Raw genomic sequence first — 27,560 nt, 5'->3', positions numbered from 1 at the left:
AAAGGACAACAGCTCTCCAAAGCGCGTGTGACACCTCGCTGATGAATCACACAGGGCTCAGCTCCGACCTGTGCTTCCAGTGTGAGCTACCCAGAGCAATCAGTTCACAATTTCTGCCACTAAGGACCAAGGCTTGGAGTTATCATTCACAAATCCACGGCTGAAACACGAGGGACTTTCAAAGCCTTCATGATTTCCCTTTTATAATGTAAACATTCTGTAAAATCAAACGACACAATAACCCTTGCTGGAGGAGTAACTTTTCAACCTGGATTTCAAATGCTATCTTTAGGCGCAAATCTCATTCCGGAGGTTTTTCCCCGCACTGTTTTCAGCAAAACACATTCCCTCAGCGACGGAACTTGCAGACAGAACGAGAAGACTCCGATCAGACCCATTTCAGACTCCCGAAAATCGGTTTGCTCTAACCCCAAATCCTCGCAGCTCTCAGCTGCGCTCAGCCCATGGCTATTCCCGAGCCTCTCCGTGCCCGGGGGTCCGCGGCCGCTTCGGGACGGGGATATCGGTGCCCGGCCTCGAGATGCGCCGCGCTCCAGCATCCCCGCCCCGGAGACCTTCTTCCCGCCTGCCCTCTACAGCCAGAGACCCCGGGCAACCTGCCCTGCGCCCCGTGCGCGTCCTGCGGGTCTTTTTAGGGGGAAATCAGAGGACTTAAGTTGCGGCCGCCAATTTTCCTCTACAGAACTTACCTGGGACGGTCCTGGCAGCGTCGGACGAGGGCAGGGCGGAGCGGCGGGTGCCGCGAACCGGACCCGCAGCTCTTCCCGGGCTTCCCCCGCTCCCCGCGGGCTGCAAGTGCGGGGACCCCCTCGCACCCCTCACCCCGGCAGGGTCCGTACGTACCGTCTAGGAGGATGCGCGTCCCGGAGCCGCTCTCAGTGCCATGCCCAGTCCCGGCGCGGTGCCCCCTCGGCGACAGGGCTTACCGCTGGCCGCGGGGTCCCGCAGCCCGGCGGTGACATGGCATGGGCGCGGGCAGGGCGGGGGCGGTGCGGGCGGTGCGCGGCGCGGGGGTGTGCGCAGGGTGGGCGCGGGCTGCGGGGCGGCCGCGGCGGGACTTGTGAAACTCGCCTGTCGCGGCGGCCGGTTGTGTAACGCGGCGGGCTGGGCCCGGCCCCCCGGCACTGCACAGGCGCGCTGCTCCCCCGCCCCGCCGCCACCGGCACCGGCACCCGCCGCACCGGCACCCGCGGCGGGGAGAGCGCGGGGCGGAGCGCCCGGGAGCAGCGCGCACCTCCTTGGGCGCGGGGGCCGGGCAGGTGGCGCGGGGAGCGGCTGTGCCGTGCGCCGGGAGGAGCCGGCGGAAAGTAGGTCACCGCCGCCGGTCCGCGGGCACCGGCCGCGGGGTGGCCTCGGCCGCGGAGCCCGGCCGGGACCGGCCCTTCCTCGCTCCCTGCCCGGCTCTTGCTGCGCGGAGCCGAGCGAGGCCCGGGTCCTGCTGCCCGTCGGGTCCCGCAGCCGTTCTGCGCTCCCCGCGCGGCACCGATTCCCTGCGCGGCACGAGCTGTGCCCTGACGGGATTAGTCATCCCGTACCGTGACTCACCCATTTAACATTTGCTGCTTCCTTCCTCATAGATTTTTTTTTTTTAATTCCCTTTCTCCATTGTAACTATTTTCCCTCCTCTCCAAGGACATCGGGCTTCTCCTTCTCCCTTTCCGCGACTACAGCCGTGCCCAGCTGCGGGCGCGGAGCCGCAGCCGGCGGCTGGAGCAGCGGGTCCCACCGGCGCTGCCGCGGAGCCGCCGGAGACTCGGGCTGGGACTGCTTCTCACTCGTGCCATGGGCTCCTGCCTATCTCCCGGGTTTGGTCTGTGCTCCTTTTTGCATCTGGAAGCAGTAGGCACCAAAGCTGGGGTATCAAGCCTGGTCTGCAGCCCGCTCCAATCTCTTCTCAAGGCACTGCCGGGAGGGCACCGGCGCTGCGGTGGGAAGAGCCTGAGTCATGCCACAGAGCGACCTGGGCGAACATCGCTGGGTCCCTGACCCCGGCCTCGGGCTGCTGCAAGCAGCTGCATCATGTAATCCCCTTCCAAAACTGAGTGCACTCTCTTACCAACAAGTTAGATTTTTGTGTGTGTGTGGTTTGGTTTTTTTTTTTCCTTCCCTTCAGCTCTTTTTGGAAAGCTGCTCCTCATCCTATGCAATGCTGGGAGATCTGCTCCCTCTGGGAGCACGTTATTGCCCACTAGCCCTTTCCCACAGCTGGCATCCTCGTCCCTGGATTACTTTGCTCAGCCAAATTTCCTGTTCCTCTCCCAGCCCTCAGTTCTGCTGGAGGAAGGGGACAGGCAGGCAGATAGGCAGGGAGCCTGCATGTCCCCTTCCCCACATGTGCCCCAAAGCACAAAAGCACAAAGACAAAAGCAGAACCAAAAAAGGGGACAGTGGACAAAATACTTTGCTGCGAGTTTTTTAATATAAACCTGATGCCAGTGAGGAAAGGGAAGTGACGTTGTTACAGTAATAACCCTGAGGAGTATCAGCTGCTATTGATGAGGACAAGAGAAAGGGCACCTTTGCATGCAGTTAATATTTCTTACTTACTTTCTTATTGGAGGCAAAGCAAATAGCTTGGCTGTGCTGCCCACCACAAGTGGCCAATCTCTTTTTCCCCCTTAAAGTGCTTTTTTGAGTCATGCAGCCTCGTCACACCAAACACAGCAACCCTTTCCTCGTTCATGTGGGGAAAAATCCTTCTTGCTCCCTTTCAGGCAAGATATAAACAGGTATCAAGCGCAGAGTTTCTCTCCACTTTTACTTGACTTAAGCTGGGTCTCTGCAGCCTGCAGTGCAGCCCTGTCACTCCAGTGACGATCACTGAGGGGATGCCATTGTTCCCCTACATGGGCATGGAGTTTGGGAGAGTAGATTGGGAATAATGAAAACACTGCACTCTGCAACTGAGGCACTTACGACTTAAGCACCCACAGATCGATGCTGTGGGCAGTGCAGGCAGGCAAGATATGGCCCCAAAGGGGCTGAACCAGGTTTCCCCTCAAGGTACAACTGCCATAGCCATTGCCCTGAGTTGTGCTGGCAGCTGGCCAGGTGTGCTCCCACTGCTGGGACACTTCCACGGCCACCCCCATCCTTCAAGCCTGGCCAGCACAGCAAACAGCATCTACACTCTCTCCTAATAAAGCAAACCACTGGGAAATACCCCTTCATCTGATAATTGCAAAATGTTATCTTCTGACCAGAAATCGTGTTTTCTTGGAAGTGTTTCAACCAACTCCCCTGCAGCCCCTGGCATCTAGAGCCATCAGGCTGGACAGACACAGGGGCCCCTCCTCCTACAGCAATGGTGAAGAAGTTTTCATGTCAATTACTTTAATTATCTCATCTAGAATAACACACTTTCCGCCAAGATCTTTCCAAAAGCTAAAACAGAACGGGGAAACAGACATTTCTGCCACAGCAAAATTCACACACTGCTCATCAAGTTGCAGCGCTGGGCAGCTTTGGCTCTGCTCAGTGATTGTTGGCATAGCCTCAAATTTGTTTATATTGTTAGTTTTTAACAATGCTGCATTGCAAAGACATGCCAGCAGCAATAAAACCAAGAGAGAGCTGGTTCTGGCTGGAAAATTAGAACAACAAAGAATATACATATATATATATATTCTTTGTTGTTCTTATATATATTCTTATATATGTTGTTATATATGTTCTTGTGTGCATGTATATGTATATATGCATATATATGTATATATACATATGTATACATATATATATAAAACCCAGCCTGTCCCTGCTGCATAGGCGAGTCCTGCAGCCTGGCAGACACCATTAAGCACTAATACAATTAAATGATGAACTAGAGGGATAACTTTGGCTGTATTTTGGAAGATCACACTCCCATTCACAATCTCATCCGGAGCTTTTGAATTACAAACTGCAAAAATTCCTACCCAGGAAATGCTTGCATTGCCCAATTCTAAGTCGAGAACCATCTCCTATTCAGGATCAGGCAGCTCAGCCTCATTTCACTCCAAAGTGTGCCCAGAAATCCAACATGATGTTTTCCCATGGCTGGGATAATACAAACTAAAAGGAAGGAGAATAATAGAGACGACAAAGTGGAAAAAGCAGCCTTGCCTTGCTCCGAGGTGGCTGGTTCTGCGCAGGCCTCGCTGTGGCTCCGGGATGCGGCAGTGAGTGGAGAGCTGGAGCAGTGGAGCCCACCCAGCGCTCGCCATGGGAGCGCGCGGACGAGGCTGGAGGGAACCCAGCTCTACCCAAGGCAGGGACACAGCGTTAATTGTGTCAGTGCTATTGCACAACACTGTTGCCTTGACACTGTGTCATGTAAAGATTTTAAACTGCCTCTTTATTAGTCATCCTCTATTCATTTTAATTGTGCCTGATAAGCAGGGCCATTTCACCTTTGTGTTCTCTGTACGCACTTATCGTGCGTATTTGTGTCACCCAAGAGACTTTCAATCTCTTCCTGTAGTGCTGGTAGATGCAGAGGAATGAAGAGCCATTGCCATCAAAGCCTGCTGGGGTTCTCACCTGTTTGCTTGCTACTTTTTCAGACCCCTGCTCTTCCACTGTGGACATCTTCACAGGTCCTTGCTCCTGGCACTGAAAATGTTCAGGCAGAGGCTTAGATTAATGCATGGGAACCAGTAAGAAGGGATTGGCTGATTGAAACATGCATTTAATTTTTTTCAGGATCAAGTACTGTAGGTGTGTGCTTAACACCACAGGACTCACTTTGATCTTCTCCAAGGACAGAACTTTCTGTGGATTAAATTCTTGCCTCTGAATTGTGGTATTGGTTATTTAACAAAATCAAAGCTGGGGCATGAATAACTAATTAGTGGATTTAATGTAAAGAATATAGTGAAAGTTTGTGGAATATTTTAGTCTCATTTACTTGCAACATAAAAATATACTGCCCAAGAGTTTGCCCGTGTGAACTCTGTCCCTGCAATTCCTTATCTAGCCTTATCTTTGTGAAGTCTGAACTTTCACTGAAAACCCCTGGAAATAGCAGTGCATTTTCCTTTCTGTGGTGTGGTGACCTTTTCCTCATCCCAAACATCAATTGCACTTGTGGTGGGGAGAAGGAAGAGCACTTGGGTCAGGCACAACGCTGGCACAGCCCAGCCAGGTGACGCAGCAGCTTCCCCGGCACCCGGAGCACTGCTGGCACTGCTGCTGTGCTGCTGGGACTGTTTGCTTAGAGCTCACGTCTCCGCTTCAGGCAACACCCAACAATCAGGAGTCCTTCTCCATCTGGAGATGTATTGGGGCTTATTTAGTTTCACCTAATTTTCCCCATTTAAAAAGACTCAAAAATAGAATTCAGGTTCGCGCCACAGTCATGTGAGGAGATGGGTAAAATCCCATTCTCATTTAAGTTCAGAAAAAGGAACGGAAACTCCATTAAAAGCAGAGCAAAAACCACATTTACTCCACTGTGAACAGGATTTCCCCCTTAGCACAAAATCTTGCATTCCAGTGGGCTGGAAGGAGCTACTTGCTCTCCCACCCAGCATCTTCGAGGGCCACTTGGAATCTTTATGCAACTGCTTTAAAGGATTAGGAAAATATATGAGTTAATCACCATTTAGGACAAAATTACACCTAAGCCTTTGAGAACCAACTAGAATATTTGCATTTCCATCACCCAGCACCTTATTTTGTAGAAAATAAAGGGTTTAAATGGTTCTTAGAGAAGCAAGAGTGGTATCCAAACTTTGGTGGGTTTAAGGCCCTGTATTTCCTTGTGCGGGAGTAATACCATGGCCAGATAAATGAATGTATTTATTTGAAAACCTGAGAGGTGCTCAAGTCAGATTTTTGGCCCGGAAAAAGAATAAAGAATACTTTTAATGTGGCTGATCATACTTCCAATGATAATTATTATTTTCGTAATGGAAAAAGTGTTCTCTCTTAACTGCAGTACAATATTTTCTGATAAGTATGCTTGTGATCTGTTATTCTACCTAACTCAAACAAGGGAGGGGGGAAAACCTGCGCAAACAAGAGCATGTCTGCCGCCTTCTGCCCACATCCTTTCATGAAAGCATACAAGCTAAAGCTAAAGCTCTTTGACCACATTTTAACTTGATCCCCTAGGATAACGTAGCTAAGAATTAATTTTCTTTGATGCTGGGTTCATATTTTCTGGAGACTGTGCTGAAGACAAATTCAGGCTGCTGCATTTAAATATGGGTTAAGTCACCTCTGATTAGTATAATCAGCTACTGAGGGGCCTCTTGAACAGGGATATAAAGTAGAAACTTAATAATAATTATGTTAAAGGCCCAAATCCCCCTAAATTCAGCAAGCAGAGGACAAATGGCAGAGGGAGCATTAGGCAACAGCAACACCTGTAGTAGCGCCCATGGGTGAAGCACAGAGGAAGAACAGACAAGTCAGTGCAGAATTACTGTCCCTCATCTTCAGGTGCATCCTTCCTAGTAAATCACAGTGGTTACCACTTAGCACATTAAATCCACGTTGATAAACATGGATATTTCCTATTAATACTTATGCTGATGCTAAGCTTTATTCATACGAGATGGTAATGCTTCAAAGCTTCTCTCTACTACTTGTCCATTCTGAGTTATTTGATCCTATACACAGCACTTGGGAATTGTGCAGGTCAACCGTTCCTTGCACTGAAAGTTTCCACTTCTCCTCTTTGGCCTTTACCCAGAGCAGATGCAATGGTAACATCATCATCTTATGGAGTTTTCAACATCCTGAGTTAGAGCAGCAATGACTGACTCCTAAACAAGACCCAGTGACCTCCTGACCAAACATGGCAAAGGGAAAGCTGTCCTTGTCACCTGAACTTCCTACTATAACCCAGGGTGTGACCAGACCCCCAGGTTGGACATTTGGGTGACAAAGAACACACGTGTTGGGAAGGCTGTGCTGGGACAGGAGCTGCCTCCATCCATACTTTCCCATCTATTCCCATCTACTGCCACTCACCTCCACTGTTCTGCCTGGACTGGGCTGCAGCCAGAGGGCTCCCAACTACATCCTAATCTCCGTCCAAAATTGGGTAACAGGGTTGGAGAGTGGCATTTGGATGGCTGTGACTTGCAGGCACAAAGTAGGGCAGTTCCAGTGGCCCCGCTCGCCCCCTGCGCAGCCTTGCTGGTGGGGAGACCTCCCTCAGCAGAGCGACCTGAAACGAGGGGCTGGGAGAAGCTACTGCCCAATTTCACTTGGTAAGGAAGGTAACATCTTCCTTTCCAGGACAGAGACCAGGCATAGTTTGACAGTTGGATTATAAATGTCAAGCTGTGGCTTTTTAAGCACAGGCTGTGCAGGTGGTTCTCTAGAAGAACTAAGCAGCCTGATTGTCTTGAGGGACCACTGACAACACAACTGAGACACTGAAAAGGACAGAAGCCTGAAGCACAAGCCCCAGGGCAGAGCTCTCCAAACACCTCCCTTAATGGTCTTTTAGGATAAACAGGAAAGAAAATGTGTGTCCTTTATCCCAAGTGCACCAAAGTCAACAGAGTTCTTGGGTAACTTCCACTGTTTTCCACTGTTTTTTTCTGCCTTTTTTTGAAAACACAGAAACCTCAATAAGTTCATGAATGCATAAAACAAGTGACCTGATATTCAACAGAGATTTAACCCGGGGAGCAGGACAGATTGAAAGCATCACATGTTGCTGAGGCTGTGCCACTCTGCTCATACCTAAACAAAAGCAAGTTAAATCGCAAGTCTGTGAGACTTTATCACTGTGTTTCTATCACAAAATGATACTGAAATGTGTCAAAAAATATTCAGAACTGCGTGGGATATTATTGCACTCTCTACTCACAGAAAAGCACATGGTTTTTCTGGGCACAGGGTAGGTGCTGAACACCATCAATGAATTGACTATGATTCTGGAAACTAGTATTATGTGCTGTCTACAAGCAGTGCTGCAAAAAGTCAGTCCTAATAAGTAAAAATGAACCTCTGACTAACCTGGTGAAATCAGGTTCTATTTTGCTGCTCTAAGTGCATTTTTGCGTGTCTACAGAAAATGATTATACAAGACAGTTGGAGTTTCCTCATCTAAACAGGAATATCAAGATCAGTTTTGGCCAGGGCTTGTGAATGAAGGGCTGGGATTGGAGAGAGGAGCTGCCTAATGACCATGCTTGTCATGAAACTCAGGAAATGTTTTGCAGAAGTAAGACATGGGAAATGGATTGCGGTTTTTTCCTTTGGACAGCTTGTATCTTTACTTGGCCCAGATATGGTGGTGACCATGTAGGCAGTTATGTACTGCCACACTTCTCATCCTGACCTCAAACCTTTCATTGCACCCCTGAATTTCTTAGGATCAAATTCTTCTGGTCCTCTCCTCATCAAGAAACCCCCTCTGCCTTCTTACTCCAGGGGAGCATCTATTTTCTCTAGTGAGCCAAGCAGCACCTTCCTGGCACATTTGCAGGCAGCCAGATGTGCCTGAGGAGGTGAGTTTTGTTTTGTTTTGTTTTATTTTGTGCGGATTTGGGCTTTTTGTTGGTTTTTTTTTGCATTCAGCAGAGGATACAAACAATATGATCCTGCAGAGCAGAGCCCAGGGGTTCTCAGAGCACTTAAAAACACTGTTTAGGAAAATGCTAGCTTACAAAAAACTACTTTTCATTAAAGCAAAAGACTGTTCTTCTTTGGAGCATCATTGCTGTCATAGTGACATCTAATTCCCCTGAGTTTTCATCCTTCTCTTGTCCATTTAATACATCTGCCTGCCCTTAACACTGGTGGTGCTAGTTTGCAGAATAAATCAATTCAACCTAGGAAAAACAAGAGCAAGAGACTTGGAAAACAAATTTTAAAAAGTTTTCTTGTAGAGCTTCAGTCCTTTCACTTGCAGAACACAAGTGACCTGCATTAGGCAGCACTCACACAAAGCTCTACAAAAGCAGCACTCACTGCAGGTTTGCTGCCCTGTCATCATCTCCTTCAGTTAATTCAGACACCACGCAGTACTACGCACATGGCACAGATAGTGTCACTAGCACAGCAACTGGTGGGTGAATCATAATGAAACTATGAAGAGGAAACATGTCACAAGCCGAAGGAAACACTTGCCTTTCAGTGTTTCATCTCCAGCAGAGTGCTGAAGTTAAGGATGCTGATGAGAGAAATAACTTGTGCCCTGGTCACTAAACAAAGCTTTTTATGCAGTTATTTACTGGTTCTGTTGCCATGGGAAATATGAATACTTGCCATGACAACTGAAGCAGTGTGGCACACATTCCACTTCACACAGAGCATCTTCCTAAGGACTCGCTCCCATTCATACATCCTACAAAATTCTGTGTCCAATTAAGTTTTTCAGGCACAGTGATTAATTCTTCTGCATTTTATGGTGGGATATTTCCTGGTGTATAATATTATCTATTATTTGGTACTTACACGCCCCTTTCAGTATTACATCTGAAAGTGCCTTGCAAAGGTAATCCTTACAAAAAACCTCTGCTTATTTTACGGTGAGCAATTCAGGTAAAAAAATTTCCTGTGAGACCCCACAGCACAGCAGGGTTAAGATTGGCATTTGCACCCACACCTCATGGGCCAGTACATGGCTCTCATTGCAAGAAGATGGAATGAACTCTGCAGCCAAAAGCCACACCATCAGGGCAGAACAGCTGCTGGGGAAAACTTCAGCGAGCTCAGTGCATCTTTATCTCTGATCAAACAGGAACAACTCACCATAGTCCTCTCCTTGAACCCTTGTTTGTGGTGTACCTGGGTGGCTGCATGACTGCTGGACACCGCAGGCAGTTTGGGGATGGAGGGCACTCCCTGTGCCAGCCAGCCCACTGCAGGGGAAGGACTACATGCCCTGTAGCACTTTGTTCCAGAAGAGGCTTCTGAAAACATCTTTCCCCATTCACATGGAGGAGTTGTGCATGCTGCCACTGATCAGAGCTGTGCACTAAAACAAAGCACACACAGTCCTTGCTGTGTTCATCCTGGTCAGCCTGCAGCTCTAAACAACCTGCAAGCCAACACTTCCCTTTGGAAGATGTGCTTCCTCATGCCAAACCTTGTGTGGCTCCCCAACAGGCACAGCCTGTGACACAGGGTGAGCAAACGCCACCAAGTTGGATGTAGGGTTGCATTTACTTTATCATAAGAACTTGTTGAAGCTCTGCCCTGCCTGGGCCAACTAGTGGAGCATGGAGTTTTCTAAAGTTATTTGCCTTAAAATAATTTCTGGAGGTTAAAAAAAAGCCCAGTGAATTGTGATCAAGAGCTATGAGTAACCTGAAACACCAAGAATGTGCTCAGAGTAAATATGTAGCTGAGAAAACCATTACCAACCCAGACAATAATTATTCTGGCTATTTACCTCTTAACCTTGCCAGACATGTTCAAAAGTGCATAACAAGTGACATCTCTCCTTTATCATAAGGTTTAGCCCAGAGGGAAATTCTCTTCCTTTTAGTTACCGACATTAATGATGTTGCTTTTGGCTTTGGATCTATTTCCCTACTTTAAAAAACAGCATTGACAACTTTTTTCCACTGTTTAATTCGTGTAGTCACAGTAATTAAATATGAATCTTCAAATATTCCTTGACATATTGCAGATTTATCATCAGTGAAACAGTCTTCTGCCTATTTCCATAATTGCTGCTGTTCAGAACGAAATGGTTATGTGCTGAAAGACTGACAATTTTCTCCTTTTGGTGAAGTTCTCAGTTGTTTGCCCTTTTGGCACTGCTGTATGGGAGTTTCATTTCATAATTAAATTACTTTCTACTCATATATGGAAGCAATAGTTTACTTTACAATTTTTTTTTTCATTTTAAAGTGTTTCTTAAGATGTAGAATCCAATATGTACTGCAAGGAGCCAACATATCCTTTAACAGCATCTTAGGAAATGCTGCTCATGTGCAGCTCAAAGTGAATAACAGAACCATATAAATAACTTAGATACTTTAGTTGAATACAGTGGCCTTGATGGCCGAGAAACAGTTTTGCCTGATCTGTGCCTTTAACCCTTCCTGCTTCTGTGGGTGGTAAATTTTGCAAAGAATTAACAGTGACTTCAGGCCTTTGTTCAGATTGAAAGGTTGGGGTTTTTCCACACTGAGCACTTTTACGTAATGACTGCCCACCAGCTCCACGTGTTTGCTTTGACTTGTGTTCCCTGGACAGACCAGTTTTGCACTAAAGAGGAAAGATGAAAGGAGAAGTATTTTGGGGCACTCATAAACCCTGGCAGGAGCAGCCTGTGTGATTTCTGTGCCTCAAAAAGTGCTGGGGTGACATGCTCTCCATCCCAACTCCCCGAGCAGGTGGCTGACTAAATATTACCTGCCCATCAATCATGCTGTTACACAAGCTGGTCTAATAGTCTCTGCTTAACTGTTCAGACATTTGTATCTGCTTAGAAACCCTTCTGACTGTCTCCCTTTAGTAAATAAATATGTAGCTTCTTGTGAATAAAGTCATATCAGATCGAAGAAACCTCTTAAGAATGGTTGAAGTATGAGAACCAGTACAAAAAACTGCAGACAGGTCGAAATACTGAAAGTGATAAGAAGCCCCAATTAGTTTCTTCACTGAAAATCAGTGTTTCATTCTGGGGGCCAGGTTACCCTTTCATCTATAAGGATGAGAAAGGAACAGGCCGTTCCTGTTGCAGGTACTTTCATAAATCCTCAGCAAGCACAGCCCTCTGTGTCTCACCATCCCACTGTTTCTGGGTGGCATGGGCACTGCAGTCACTCCTCAACTCCTCTGGTGTCAGTGCTGAGAACACAGTGCCTCCAGGGACAGTGGTGGAGAGGGAGAACAGAGGTTAAAAAAGTGACCACTGTGTTAGGAGGAAGTAAAGAGTTTTTCCAAGCCATGATTAAGCCCAAACTTTTCACTGCCTGCCTGTGTATGCCCAGGACCCACCGCTGGTGTCTGGGCTGGAGCAGCAGCCCTCCTGATTCAACCAGACCTGCAGCTCCTGCCCTCCTGGTGGAGAATGCAGCACGTGGTCTCATGCAGATCCTGCATTCCTCATCACATCTCAGCATTTCATCACAGTGCCTGTGTGCTTGGAGAGCATCCCTTAATTTCATAGAATCAGTCCTCTTTGAAAAGCTTTCATCACAGATTAGTGAGCATGAGACTACAGCTTTGGGGTTTTTTTGAACCTTCATACTTCAGTACAGAAGGTTTGAGCTGCAGCCAGTGGTGAGGATGGGCAAGACAGGTTTCCTCTAAAAGAAGGACTTAGAGTTTGAGGTGCTGAACTGATTGACTTTGTTATTTCCTACTTGCCGCAGGCAAACCCCACTGTCCACATGAACATCAGGTGCTTTTGCTATCAGTGACCAAAACAGTCTGGGGCCAGGGAGCAACTAAATGATCTCTGGGCAAGGTGTCCTCCTCCTCCCTCCATGAGGACATGGAGATCTCCCTGGGCATGACCAACATTCAGCTGTGTGTTTCTATTTCAGGTCTCGGCTGCTGGAGCTGGCTGGAGCAGTTGATCGGCTTACCTACTGTCTTGCCAGGATCAGGGCTTGAATGAGGGCAAGCTGGCTGTGACCCAACCCAGATAAGTCTAAGGGTGTGCTGACAGGCTAGGGAAGAGAGGGAGCTGGGAGAACTTCTGCTCTCTGTGACAATAGCTTGCTTTTTATTGTTCAGATTTTCAGACCCAGGGATCTCAGTGTACTGGCTTCTGCCCATCAATTAATTATAAAAAGAATGAAAGATGGTCTGTTTGCTTTTTTTGGGCTGCTTTTCTGGATCATAAGAGAACCCACCCTTCTGAACATGGGTCTTTCAAGTCATCTTTCCAAGTCATCTAGGCACTGCACTTCAAAAATCCAGGCCACTCTCATCATTGTGCCTGACCAGGAGCAATGTGAGCTTTCCTCTGCCCAGGCCAAAGCAGAGATTTGAATTTGCAGCTTCCCCTGCTCACAACAGCTGCAGCACTAACACTCTGCACAGTAAATGGAAATAAGATGCAAAAGCATTTGAATCCTATGCAGTGGGTGCTGGAAATCTGGTTACCCACAGGGCAGACTCTTCATCCTGAGTCTGACTGGCAGAGCCAAGGCATCTCAGATAGTAATTATTTGTCATCCTTGAAAGAATCATTTCCTCCTTTATGTAGCTTTTCTGCTGCTCACAGCTACAAAGGGACAGCCCTTTTAGCTGGGCCTGTTGTCAGGGAACAAAGGGTAAGGGCTTTAAACTAAAAAAACCATCAATTTAGACTACAAGTTTTTTACAGTGAGGATGGTGAAACACTGGCACAGGTTGTGCAGAGAGGTTGTAGGTGCCCCATCCCCAGAAACATTCAAGGTCAGGTTGGAGGGAGCTCTGAGCAACCTGATCTACTTGAAGATGCCCCTGCTCAGTGCAGGGGGGTTGGACAAAATGACCTTTAAAGGTCCTTTCCAACCCAAACTATTCTATGAGTCAATGATCCTATGACTTAATGTCTCTGTATTGTGACCTTTCCTCATTCAAATGAGTGTAAGCAAATGAACATTTTGCTTGATCTAACAAACAAGAGCCCGGATGCAAATGCTAGAAACAAATACTGAAATTTTTCACAGAGCAAAACTGCCTGGGTGGGACTTGTGGCCTCCTCGTGGTGGCCTATTTAAGCATGACCTCTAAGGCTGAAAAGAGTTGCCTTGGAGAGTGTTTTGGAATAATATACAATGTTGATCAGTCAAGGTGAGACTGAACTTTGCACAAGTCTGACACTTGTAAAAATAAGGCTTCACAACCAGGCAGTACTTTTTTTATTACCAAACTAGTATTGCTTACACTTCCCAGAGGAAGAGAACAGGTATCCCTTCCTTCATGAGGTCTGGTGGGGAGAGAATCTGCATTTTCTTAAAATCCTCTCAGAATGGTAATAGAAGGGACCTTTGCTTCTGCGTCCTCATAAAACTTATAACGGGCAAAATTTTAAAGGGAACTAAGCCTTTGTGAAAATCAACTCTTTTTTGTAACGAGGGGAGAGAACAGCACCGTGATGAAGCTCCCTCTCTTAGGCTCCCCTGCATGTTGGAGCACTGGATTTAATTTTTTGGGACTGCAGGGCCTGAGTTGTATTTTTAGATTAGCTTGGAAGGTATAACCAAGATTTCCAGCCAGGCGTATGACTGCATTTTGTGTGCAATTCAAAATGGGAGAAATTAATGCTATATCCTTTGACTGAACAAAAAGACAACAGAAATCTTCGGGCAGAATTCTCTTTTTAGATCTACCTACGCTGTGCACAGTGATGGCAAAGAACAGCATCTTCTGTGCTGCTTGCAGGAAGAATGCAGCTTGAAAACAGATGCCCAAAGCATGTATCTTAGAGGAATATATTTAGCCTAGGAGTATTTCAGACTGAGAAGTGATCGTGCAAAATACATTTTCCTTACCAGTATAATTTTAGTAAATAAGAAGGAAAATTTTATCCTACTTACTATCACAGATAATCTGGTTAAAGTGGGAATGAAGGAGTAGCTTTGGGTGTGCATTAATGAGAAGTACTGTGACATTCAGTATACTCAAGCTCATAGATCTTAATTTCTGATTTGATGGTTAATAAATGGAGCAGAGCTTTCAGTTTTAAGACATTTTGGGGAAAAGGAACAGGTAAAGCCCAGGAGTTTGAAACTTGCTCAGTTAGTTTATCAGGTAGAATTTTCAATGAAAATTATCAGGTGCCAATTTTCAGTGAAACATGATACATACAGCTTCAGAGGGCTGACTGTTCTGTTTGAAGGAACTAGGCGAGTGTGTGAAACATTGCATGCAAGAGATAGAGCTCTTGAGATTTTAGAAGACCCGTCCTAAGGAGGGAAGGGAGAGACCCCTGAGGCTCATGCCAGCAGATACACAGGGTGCAGAGTGTTGCCTTCAATGCTGCCAGGATGTTGGTGTGTGCCCATCAATACCTTACGTCTCTTCCCATGTACCACATTATTGTGACCTGCTCTTACCACCGTGCCAAATGGAGTTTTGTTCTCAAGAAGGGACTTCCAGATGTTGCTACAGCACCACAAGTTTGCAAAATATGTAGTTCATTGCTAATGCAGGAACATATTTCAGGCACTGTCAAAATTAATCAATATCCCTCAATATGGGACGCAACCGACCTAGACTGAGAAGTCTAATGTGGGCAGCCTAGAGCAGCCTGTCACTATCCTTCTCTAAAAGGACAAGTTGAGACCTAAATGCATCAGATGAAAAGTGATAAAGTGCAGAGGATACTAGAGCAGAGTAAATCACAGAATCACAGAATGGTTGGGGGAAGAAGGGACCTTTGGATATCATATAGTCCAAACACCTTGCTAAAGCAAGTTCACTGAGAGTAGGTTGCACAGGATCACATCCAGGAGGGTTTTGAGTATCCCTGCAGAAGGAGACTCCACAACCTCTCTGGCCAGCATAGCATATATTCAGAACAGTCTTTTCCTTGTGGTATCAATGCAAAGAGCTTCCTGTCTATCATATGCTTTGTTAAAGTCAGTTTTTCACTGGGAATGGCCACTGGCAAGATGACAACTTACACTGTGCTCCTTAATCTTATTGGCACATATAGTTGGCCAGAGTTTAATTAATATTAGATTGATTCATGACTGCAATCATGAAGGATGAGAAAGTTCTTAGAAGGACTTGCATAGTCTAGACCCCTGAGATTTCTTCTCATTTTTTGCTGTCCAAAATTTCTTTCTAAGCCTTCAAATATCTCTGACCTCTCTGGGCTGAAATCTGGAGGCAGGATGACTCCATAAATGTGTTGGGAAATAGTACTTAGTAATGGACAAACCTGAATCAATGTGTCCTCTCAGCTCCTTTGGGATGTGGGTTAGCCAGCAGAGCCAGAAATTGTGCAATGCCCTGGTTTGCCTGGCTGCAACACTGTCCAAGCCCAGCATGCAGGAAGGTGGCCATTTGTGCCTGTGCAATGGGGAGAAGTGTCCATTCTGAATCAAATTAAAAAACTCCCTCTCAGCAGTCCCAGGGTACACTTGGTGATGACAGTGCCTGATGGCTTCTGCACAGCTTGGGGAGCGAGTGGGACAAGCCTGGGAAGGATCTGACCCACAAGTGGCCTTGCACCAGGAGCAGTACAAGTGAAACCCCAATGACAGCACCATCCTCTCTGTTCCACACCTGTGAGTGACGATACCACCAATGGACAGCACAGGTACAGACCTAAAACACAACCACTCTCTTCCTACCCATTCCCCTGACTGTGCATCCTAATGTCTAGTGGCAACTGTTTTTTCAATATTAAAGCACATGCAAATATCTTGTTGAAGATGGATGAGACTGACTGGGGCCCAAGTACACCAATCTTAAGCACAGAAAAAAATAAAGCTGGTTCTACCAACCAGCAGAGGTGATGGTCTGAATAATTCATTTAACTACAGTACAACTCTACAGTGACATGGATTTCAAGACAATAGTCAGTAATGTTTTGAAGGGCCTCCACAGCAGGGGAACTTGGGTTCTCTCTGTAAATCACAAGGGGCTGCATCCCTCAGAAGGCAGGGATGTACTCTCTTCTGAGGAGAGAAAAATCACTGCTTTTTGGAAATGTCACACATTACTTTTGCTTTTTCAAGCACACAAAGATATAGCCAGAGAAAGCACTGTCTAGGAGGCAAATTATGACTATGTTGAATAACTGTCTAACCAATGAGATCTCCACAAACAGTTATTCAGATATGCCCTGTTCACACCTATCACCAACTAATTGCAACATGACTATAAGATCACCAGGACCGTATTGACATGTGAGGAAGTGATTATGAACACAGAGCTTCCTAAGAAGCAAGAGCTGTCCCACTTTTCACAATGATGTTGGAGAACAGAAATCTCTGCGGAGCTCTAATGGGCTACAGGGGTGAGCTGACAATAAGCACTCTTTAATTAAGCTCTTTGAGAAAGTCAGGCTCCCACTGGGCTTGTTGTGAGAGCAGCAAAGCTCCTGATTTATAGCAATTCAATGCCCAAGCTTCCTAATACTGATGTAGGACACCAAATCACCAAGACCTCTTCAGTATAATTAAAGGCAGGATGTGCTCCCGGCTGGCGTATCACAGCTCTGAACGGGAATGCAGTCAGGTGTATTCTTGAGGTTTGTCCTGTAGCTTACATGGTCTGTGCTATATAATAGGTTGCATTGATGATGGTAAAAGCTCAGTTAATTACAAAGGGGTAGGAAGTAGTGATGGGGAGATTATTCAGGATCTTCTGAGTTCTGACTATGCCACAAACTTGATGCAAAGTTTTGAGAAGCCTGAAGTTTCTCTTTTCCTCTTTTAAATCAAGTGGAAAAAAATAATTAGGCACACAGGCACGCAGGGGTTAATTAGTTATGGCTTGATTTTCAGAAATGCTAAGGAAATTTCAGCTCATTCTTGCTGCTTTTTATCTTTGAAAATCAGGCCAAACAGTGTTATATTTCTTGCAGTATTTCTTTATAAAGGGTAATATTGCTCCTATAACCTAAATCTATCTTGGCCATCTCATCAGTGCTCTAGGCATTGATGCAACACATGCGGTGTCTGGATTAACTGCTGCCTAAACTAGTGCTCAAGCACACAAAGAGTGTTAGATATGCCACCAACCTGTGTGGCCTGTGACCACCAGCCACTCTCTGCTGTCCTTACATGCAGATACATGAGGTGGTGCTGCCAGTGTCCATGGCTGGGAGCACCTTCAAGCCAACCACTGGCACGTAAGAAAGTCTGTCTGCCTTGAAACTGCCCTGCATGTGAGGCTCTGTTCTGATCTCTGATGAGCCATAATGACCTGACTTGAATTGATTTAGGAATTCTAACTTCAACTTCCAGCCACTGACTCTCATTATGTCTTCATGTGCTAAACTGGAGGGCTTCCTGGTATTAAGTGTTTCTTCTTGGGAATATTAGCTCTTTCTAGACTGGAGTCAAGTCAGTCCTAAACCTTTTCTTTGGTAAGCCAAGCTGGTGGAACTTGTGGACACTCTCACCAAAATACGCATTTTCCAGTCCCTCTGTCACTCTTGTTCCTCTGCAGCTTTTCACCACCCTTCTTGAATTAAAGGAAGGCTTGCACCAACAGAAGTAATGTAACTTCATATCCCTGACTGTAGTCCTTCTAACTAATGCACTGTGACTATTTAACTGTGACTCAAAGTCTTGTTCAGAGTCATTACTTTCCATCCTGTGAGCCTGCCTTCCCATCTGTGTGCTCTGATGCATGACTCTCCATCAGTCCATACCAAAGCGAAAGCAATGTGCTTGCCATAGGTAGTTATTCACTATGTATTACCATACAGGCCTCAATAAAAACAAGAAGAAAGTAACTGCACAATTTGAATCACTATTATTCTTACTTTTTCATGAGAAAAACTGTGTCAATATTAAAAAAAAAAAAAGATTTTCAGTTTTCTACTTCGTTGCAAAAATACTATAGGAAAGAGAATAACAACAGAAATATCTAAATACAATTACAACTCTCAGGGTCACTACTGTGCTGTGGACAGTGGGACTCCTTTGTGGCTGAAGTTACTCCCTCTGCGGAGGCCAATTTGAGGCCTTTGTCCCCAAAATTCTTCAAAAATAGGTTCCCCGCAGCAGGTAGGTCACTCTTTTACTCAGGATGGAATTTTAGTCTGTGTGCATATCAGATGAATAAGATTTGATTCAATGAAAGAGTCTGAAGGGAAATTTTTTTCAAGCTGTGTGATGTGCAAAAACACCCAACCCATCAAGAAGAAAGACATGAAAAAAACAATAGAGACACCAAAAGCATAAAGGAGGAATAAAGACATCCTTCGGGATAAGGCAATGGAACATGTGTGGGTGGAAAAGCACACAGGAGAGATATGGAAAGTATTCAAAGAGAAATTACTGTATGCCCAATGGTTATGTGTGCCATTGAGCTATAAATACTTCAGGACTGGAGACAAGGGTAAAATTTATACAAGGAAGTGGAAAAAGTCATCTGATGCAAGGAAAAGCTCTCTAAAAGCAAAGGAAAAATGACAAAATTGAGGTGGAGCATGGAAAAAAAAAAAGACCTGTTGTTGATGGGAAGAGAGCAGGACCAAAGACATGTTTGGTTTTTCCACCTATGAGTGTGTGTTTATTAAAATCTGACTGTTTGTAACCCTGGTGTCACTGTGAAGGAGAATATTTCGGAAGAAGCTTATCACAAAGGCTTAGCATTGTCCTTCAGAGCCACCCTGGCCAAACCTCCTGGTCATCCTGCCTTTCTCCCATTGTTCACTGGATTCACTACTGCCTCCAGCACCATCTTACACTTGGCATTCCTGTGAGCCCTGACTGCTGCCCTCCTCTGTGTTTGTTCAGCATCAAAGGGGCCCAGTGCCTCCATGTGCCTGAGACCAAGCAGAGCTACAGATCACACCCCCAAGTGCCAAGGCTGGCTCTTAGTGCCTCCATCGCTGATGTACACTCATTTCTGTTTGTCCAGCAGCATACCTGTCTATTGACACTTATAAGCAGGAATTTGATGTCCTCAGGTGATGGATGTGAGTATACAAATAAAATGTTGCAAATCCTGTAACTACCAGTACACCCTGAGAACCACATACAAGACCTATGCCCAGAGGTGTGAATAACTTCCAGCAAGGGTAATTATGCATTACCTCAAGTAAGTAACTCGGGTTCCCCAGGGCAGGATTCATCTCAACAAGTTCAGTTATTTAAGAGCTCAGTGCTGACTCCCAGCTAATTGTGCTGGCTTGTTTCTAGAAACAGTGGAGGGTGAGAGGCTCCTTCAAAGACTCTGGCTCCAACATGATGATGAAGATTGCCCAGAGGGACCCATCTCTTGCCATGGACAAGCAGTTTGTTGGGCACGGCATGGGAGGCTGCCCAGTGACTTCAACCTCAATGCAGAAAATTCTGTTTTCCAGAAATGGTTGGGCTGTTGTAATGTTTTGGGGCTGTGTGTCAAGAGCTGAAAAGCAGTATTTTACAGAAGGGGTTGAAGTACACCTCCAAAACCCCCTCTGACCTACCACAAGCAGCTGTACACTGAAGCCCTGTGAGAGTTCATCCCAACAGGAGATGCTTTCCCACTGCTGTCATTTCACGACGAGCAAAGTACATCTGCACTCTGTTCCATCTTACAGACTCTGCTGGGTGAGATCAGCCCCCCATACAGAAGAGACATGAACCACACATGCAGTTGTGCTTTACTCTGAGAAGCGGGCACACGAACACCGAGCAGCACTGCCCGCTCCCTCCTCTGTCCTACTTGCTTTGCCGTGATTACATAAGCAGCATTTGCCTCGCTCCTACTTTCCCGTTTCCTCCACTTGTTTTTTGATTTTTAGGACACTCTTTTGCTCGAGTTACACTGACCTCTTTTGCGAGAGAGAGTACCATATTTTCTGACTTAAAGCCTCTTATCTTTAATAATCCGGAACATTTACTGCCCAAGTCAATAGTTAGACTTGGGAATTCTTTTAATTAGAAAAGCAACCACTCTAATCAATAGTGAAATCTGAAAGCCCCATGTAACAGAGAAGCAGCTATGCAGAAATCTAGACCATCCACAAGCAAGGCAGAGACCTACAGCAAGTATCACACTCTTTTTCTCCTTTTCATTCAGCAGTGGAAAATATGTGAACATATTGCAGGGCATCCAAATGACCCTAAACACAGTCATCTGCGAGAAGTTCTGCTTTAGTTAGAGTGGAATAAAAAAATGGCAGCGCCACTAAAAAAACTGTGTGAGTACCAGTTAATAAATCCCACAATGCTCCCTCCACTCTGGCCACTGTGGTTTAACCCTGTGGTTGTGGGAGACTGTCGGCAGCACAGTGGCTTATCTGCCTTGGCTATAGGAGCTTACCAAACGTGAGCTGAGGGTTTCCTTCTCAGGGCTCCTCAGACATGTGGCACAAGCAGCAGCTGATGCAACAGCACAGATAGCCAAACTCCCACCCCAGCCAGCCGGCACAGTGATGGATTTTCTCTTTAATCCATGACAGAGCCAGGGTAATTCAAGAATTGTTTTATTAAGGATATAAGAAAACTTGCCATGTGGAGGGCAGGGGTGAACAAGGGAGCAGGGGTGAAGACGTGTGGTAAGGGGAGACAGGAGAGAAATGGATTAAACCAGAAGGTATCAAAGTACAGAAGGTACAACTCAGTCCAGAGGTACCCTCCTCACCCCACTACCCATCAGGCAGCAGCACAGAGACCCAGTGCATACAGGGCGTGTAGGTCGTGCTCTGTGTGCATCCTAGGTGCGTATTAGGAGATGCCAGAGGACTGCTTTAAAATCTACTTGTCACAGGCTCCTATGGAACAAAATCTGTTCCCCCAAGTTTAGGCTAAGCAGCTGCCAACCTCTCGACTGTCAAAGCTTACCACCAACACTGGGGATTTTGCCTGCGAGCCTTTACAGAGGTGACACTGGTTAGGGAGTGCTGAGTGCCTTCTGCACCTAGCCCAGCATGACAGTGCTTCTCTGCTCAAACAGAATGGAAGATTAATCAGATGTTAAAAATTACTATTCAAAAGATATTCTGTGACATAAATACCCAGACTCAGAGCAGAGCATTCAGCAGCATGTCCAAATCCCCTTCCTCTTCACGAGAGGAACAGAAACCGCTTCTCAAACAAATAAGAACAAGACTTTTGTTTTGCTTTGTTATGAGGAAGAATCAACTGATGATAGCAGACATTAAAAAAACCAACCCTGCTCTTAATTATAATCTTTCTGGAGCAACCAGGATGGCTTCAGATTATTTTACATAACTGTGTTAAATCCCCCCTGAGAATTATTTGCCTCCTACACTCCAGGGTGCCGAGCTTAAAAGATGGCCAGTTATTTAACAGGCTTGTCAGTAGCTTAAAAATGTACCAGCACTTGCTGCAAAAGAACAATTGTGAGTGGGTTACTTCATTATCTTCACAGACCCTCTGCAATGGGCAGGAGAGTGTTCTTCGATGTTGCATTTTATTTTGAAATGTGTATTGCACTTGTGTATTCAAATTGTGATGAACATAAAATATATACATATATGGCCAAGGCTTGGAGTCTCTTATCAAGCAGTATTTGCAGTAGCAGCCTTGCAAAACTTTACTAGTCAGCTTGCATAAAGACAGCATTTTTTGCTTCTGTAATTTGGAAAAGGAAGGAACATCTTCCATGCATCATCTTCCTAGAAAAAGAGAAACCATCTGACTAATGAATAGGCCAGTATTTTGTTGGGGAATTAAAAATGCAACTGGGAAAAAATGGCATGATTCATCCTCCACTGGGCTGGGATCTTTCCTTCTTGGGTTGTATTTATTTCTTTTGATTTTTGGTGTTTAAGGTGTGTTTTAACCACGATTCTCTGTGTTCACCTAACATTAATGATGAAGATACATAAAGTGAGAGGAGAGCTGAATTTTTGTTCCTGGACTTTTAAGCCCAGTAACTTTCAAAAGTACACAGGTACAAAAGTGGCTGTTAGCTGCAATCATGAAGATGGAAGAATTGCAGTGAGATGCAGCAGCTCTTTCTCAAGAGACTTAAATGTGAGATGAAGCCATTCCTTAGCCACCTCCAGCACCCTTGGGACTGCACCTATGGAGGCTGTAGTAGTCTTTTCTATTATTATTTTTGTTGGTTAATCTGTCTGAGGGTTGGATGAGTGGCATCATGCTAATGGCAGGCAGCCAGCCCCAAGAGCAGCCTTTGGAGGGATAGGAGAAAACTCTGCCAGCATTGACTCTCAGCTCAGGAATCTTTTAGTTATAACCATGACCCTGACTTCTTCCAGCAATGGGAGAGCTGTAAGGACTGGAGTTATTGCTGCTGGGCTTAGGGTTAAATCTCACACTGAGAGATTCAGAGGAAGGTCTCTCTGTCTGTGCCTAGTGGTTTCAGTCCCTTCTGCCAGGCCCCTCTACCTAGTAACCCCCATCCTGCTCTTGCACAGGGTAGTCACTTTGTGGAATCAGTGTCACCTCTCTTCAAGCCCTGGTGCTGGATTTCCTGTACTCATGGCAGGGCAGAAGGGAAAATACGGCTCCGAGCACGATGACTGTAATTCTTACAACAGGAGACTGATGCGCAACCTTCAGCACTGAAATCAAAACCAAGCAACAGGGTCCATAAGCTGGGCACTATGTGGAAAAACAATGTCCTGCAAACTGGCCAGAAAGGAGTGTAGACCTCAGACACTCATTCGAAACCAGCTGAGAAGGACAGAAGTTCATCATGTCCGAGGCAAGACTAGACTACACACAGTCAGCATCCCCGAGCAGCAGATGGACTCTGATGCTTAGCAAAAGAGTGAGTTGAACCTCGATGCAAACCCAACTGTATGGGAAACTGCAGGGTCACGTCTGCTGCCAGGAATCCCTTGGCACTGCAGCACTGCAGATCAGCACCATGCCTCCCTTCACGCTTGGTTGAAGCTGTTCAAGAGGATGTGCCAAAACATGGATCTCTAAGCTCAGAAGGAAAAAAAGTACAAGCAGAGTTAAAGCTGACAGAGAGACTATGCCACAAGAGCCGAGATGAGCACCAGGACAAATGGAGGATGGGATGGAGTGAGGGCAGCCCTACGGTGACCAGAGGACCAGGCAGTGGCTAAAACACGGCCCGTTTCTCATGAAAACTCTTTGCAGAGCTGGAGATGGCAGCAGTGGGCAGCACACTGTGCTGGCTTAGATGAATGGAAGAGCAGCACAGAGTGGCTGATAAACACACATTGGGACTTGCATCGTGATCTTGGACCATGCCAGTGTCTAGTCCCCCCATCTCTCTGCATCCTGACCCTTTCCATGTACTGTGGACTGTGTCCGACTCTGGGCCCCTACTTGCCCAGACTCTTGGGGCTGTGGGGTAGGAAAGAGGAACTCTCCTTCCCTCTCTCTATTTCTCTGTATTTGTAAAAATTTTCTTCTGAAATCATGTAAGTGAACTCATCTAGAAACATGAAACTCAAGTTTTCCGAGAACTCTTTGGAGAGATTGATTTCATGTTTCTGAGGGTGTAAATTTGGGCTTTGTGACTTCAGCGGAACTATTCTGAATTTGCCCCATATAGTGAAGCTGGCCATTTTTGAATACAAATAGAAAATATAACTATATTAAATACCTTCAATCCCATTTTAATGAGCTCTGTATTTCAGAGCTAGGATAAGTACCTTCACTCTGCTGTTAGTATAAAACCTACATGACTATCCAGTATTATTATACGGCAGACCTGACAGGGAGGTACAAAACTTCATCATAATTGGTGGAAAGAAAGTTAAAAGTATATAGTTGACGAACTTATCTGATTCACCCTCTGGGTTTGCCACTTATTCGGTTCAGGGGAATAAACATACACCCTTTACACTTTTAAGTACGTTATGTCCTTTCTTCCCCTTACATCAGTCCCAGCAGGGAGCACTGCAATTGAGCTGCCAAAAAGGAAACTTCGGAAAAAGTCAAAACAGACGATTTTAAAGCTTGAGCACATTAAAAATCTACATTGTCAGTGTGACAGATTTGTATTTTTTAAATCAACCTCTAACCAGCTTTTTAAAATATAATGGAGCAGTCCCAATTACTAGTGGCAGCTCGGTGAGCAGGGAGTGGGGCTGTAGGAGGTACCACACAAGAGCACCTCCAAGAGCAGCCCCCAGCAGCTGCCCCATGCCAGAACAACCTCACTGCCTCAGAGCCTGTGTCACCCACCACAGGGAGAAACCTGCAACTGGGGAAGTGATAAAGTGCCTGAGGAAATTTTTAATCTATTCTGCGACTTCTCACAAGGAGTTCTAGCAGCATTCCAAAAATCAGGTCCATCTCTGAAACGCGCTGCCCCTCTGTGTGGTTGAGCTGAGGCTTGGGTTTGAAATAGAGGAGACAATCCATCCCTCAGCGGGAAAGGACAAGTGGCCAGGTTGTATTCACTTTTGTCTGTGGTCACCAGGCAGGGATGGCCCAGGGAAGCCTGCAAAGGGACCCTCCCTGGGGCACTGGCCCAGATCCAGAGTGCAGGCCCTGGGCACCTGCTGTGCCAAGGGTTGCTGTGCCAACCCAGAGAGGATCATCAGCCCAGGGCTGCATGCTCTTACTTCCCTGCTCAGAAGCAACTGAGGCGGGATACACTCAAAGCACATACTTCATATGCTAATTTAGGTGTTCACCTACAGTTCATGGGCACCCAAAGTATCTCCATTGACCAGACCTTAAAACCCTGAAACTGAGTCCATAGTAGGTGCTGTAGTAGGTGCTGAAGTTGATCTCTGGTAGCATGAAGGTTGTTTAAATAAGTGCCAAGGAGAAAGAACTTCCAAAGGATGCCCCAGAATTATCCCCAGGGGAACCATTTGAGATGAACTAACCAGCCTGAGATGATTTCCATAGCACAGAAGGAGTGCTGTCCCTTCCCCAGCACAACCAAATGCTACACCAGAAAATCAAGCTGAAATGTTCCTGAGCACTAGGCAAGTAGTGGAGGGTTAGGCAAGCAGGTGCAATTTCCATTGAAAATAATACATTTAATATTTATGTAACTTAAACTTTGCTGCTGTTCAATGGACTGCAGAAATTAAAGAGTTTAAAAAAAAAACAAACCTGCATCAAGCCATCTGTGCCTCCTGTCTGTTCAGCGTGGGGTAGAGTCTTAAAGAAAGATTAACGTGTGGAAATGGAAAGAACCATATACAGAAAAATGCAAATAAGTGGCAGGACTGCAGAGCCAGAACAGGGGCTGAGCTGTAATCTCAAGACAAATGGATAGGGCAGCTTTTTCCTGGACTGTCAGGAATGAACCTGTGTGTCAACTAAGCCTTTCCAGTTGTGAGTAGAGAACTAAGGAAGGCCAGAGAGGGAGGGACTGTTGTTCTGCATAGAAGAATTGCACCTCACAGGCTGCAAACATCTCAGGGCTGGGTTATGGCAAACATCAGGAAGGACGCAGAGAAAATATATATAAGGAATATATGTATAAGAAAGGCTTCCCTATAGCATCTTACTGTACCTAAACAGGGACACCACAGAGCTGGAGAGGGACTTTTGATAGGGGCATGGAATGATAGGACAAGAGGGAATGGCTTTAAACTGACAGAGGACAGGGTTAGATTAGATATTAGGAAGAAATTCTTCCCTGTGAGGGTGGTGAGCCCCTAGCACAGGTTGCCCAGAGAAGCTGTGGCTGCCCCATCCCTGCAAGTGTTCAAGGCCAGGTTGGATGGAGCCCTGAGCAACATGGTCTAGTGGAAGGCATCCCTGCATGGCAGGGGATTGGAACTGGATAATCTTTAAGGTTCCTTTCTAACCCAACCCACTCTATGATTGCCTGAAAGTGTCAGGAAAACAAGAGCAAGAAGGAAAACTCCCTGCTCTGAGCCTGAGCCTCATGGAAAGGCAAAAGGGGTAAATGACCCCCAGGCACTGTGGGGCCACAGGATGCTCACAACAGCCCCTTGCCAGTGTGGGGCTGATATGTCCGTGTGAATCACACCTCCTGCAGAGCTGGTCCTCCCTGCATCATCCATGCTATTTGTATTAACCATCCAAGGCAAGCCTCATTGTCCAGGCTGGAAGAACCTGCCCTTAGTTTTTCATGGGGCACGTGTGGAAATAACAAAAGAACATTTTTACTTGAAACCTAAAGCAAAACTCCATGAAATCTTTTGGTTGCAGTTCTCACTGAGAAGTAACAACCCCATTTGCAAATGGCACTGATGCTTAATTTGTCCCCTTTCCCAGGGAAGCTCTGACCCCAAAAATCCCCGAGGGTTTTGGAATCGATCAGGATCCGTATTTTCCAGGAGAATGCCTTATTTAAAAAGCATCTGAAAGCTGACTCTCAGCTAATCCTTTCACAACGAAAAGGCACCTTATTTCCACACTTTCTTCTCTCTGCTATTTTTTCTCTCTCCCTGCTATTTCCTACTCTATAATGTACATCCAAATTTTCTGATTCCTCTCTGTCCCCTTCTCTGTGGTCAGTTCTTAGTAAAAGGTTAAGTAAAAGACATGTTTTTTTGTGCTCCTTGGGGAAGAGCAGACCACAGGAAAGAAAGAACTGGGTGAGTGAGCCATGCACCCCCTTTCCATCAGCAAGCGTTTGAACAGGATGGCAGCTCTGATCTCAGAGTACAGAAATACCAACAGCCACTGTCTGGAAAAAGTGAATTTTCCTAAATGCTTGGGCAAACCAAAGGTTTTGGAGCTGTTATTAATAGACTGGGATAGCTGGGAGAAAGCTCACTGTATACACTAATGAAAATGTGTCTAAGTACTTCGGGGCTGTAAATTTCTATTTTTAGAGGATGTGGGTAGTTAAGTAACCCCTGCTTGCTTCTGTCAGAGCAACACTGGCAAATGCCCTGCCTACAGAAAACCCCAAGCCACAGAGGAATGAAATAATGTCCTAAAAGACTGAAACAGAGCCTTTAAGCTGAAGGAGACCCAGAGCGTGGTGAGAAATCCAGAAAGGACAGGCTCACATGGCTATGGGAAGTCCATCCAAGCCTATGGTAAAAGGCAGCAGTGAAGCAGCAGAAGTGCAGGATGCACTGACCTGGGGCAGGAGGTGTGGGGGAGCTGCTTTGC

General features: G+C 46.0%; 1 protein-coding gene across 6 annotated transcripts in view; it reads right to left on the bottom strand.

Annotated features, from left to right (window-relative positions):
- Positions 1-27,560, bottom strand: part of PASD1 (PAS domain containing repressor 1) — a 102,190-nt gene that overhangs the window by 52,626 nt on the left and 22,004 nt on the right. For 3 of the 6 annotated variants that reach the window (XM_027687027.1, XM_027687032.1, XM_027687031.1), the window contains exon 1: positions 865-1,143. The exons of 2 other annotated variants lie outside the window; for them this stretch is intronic. The gene's annotated coding sequence lies outside the window, so the exon portion shown is untranslated. Of the gene's footprint in view, positions 1-864; positions 1,144-1,566; positions 1,593-27,560 lie in introns of those variants that run through there. One more of the 6 variants, XM_027687030.1, reaches the window with a different exon arrangement.

The sequence above is a fragment of the Neopelma chrysocephalum genome, unplaced genomic scaffold (genome assembly GCF_003984885.1).
Source record: "Neopelma chrysocephalum unplaced genomic scaffold, ASM398488v2 Primary Assembly neopelma1_73, whole genome shotgun sequence".
NCBI classification, from domain to species: Eukaryota; Metazoa; Chordata; class Aves; order Passeriformes; family Pipridae; genus Neopelma; species Neopelma chrysocephalum.
This window is presented reverse-complemented; position numbering and strand designations above follow the sequence as displayed.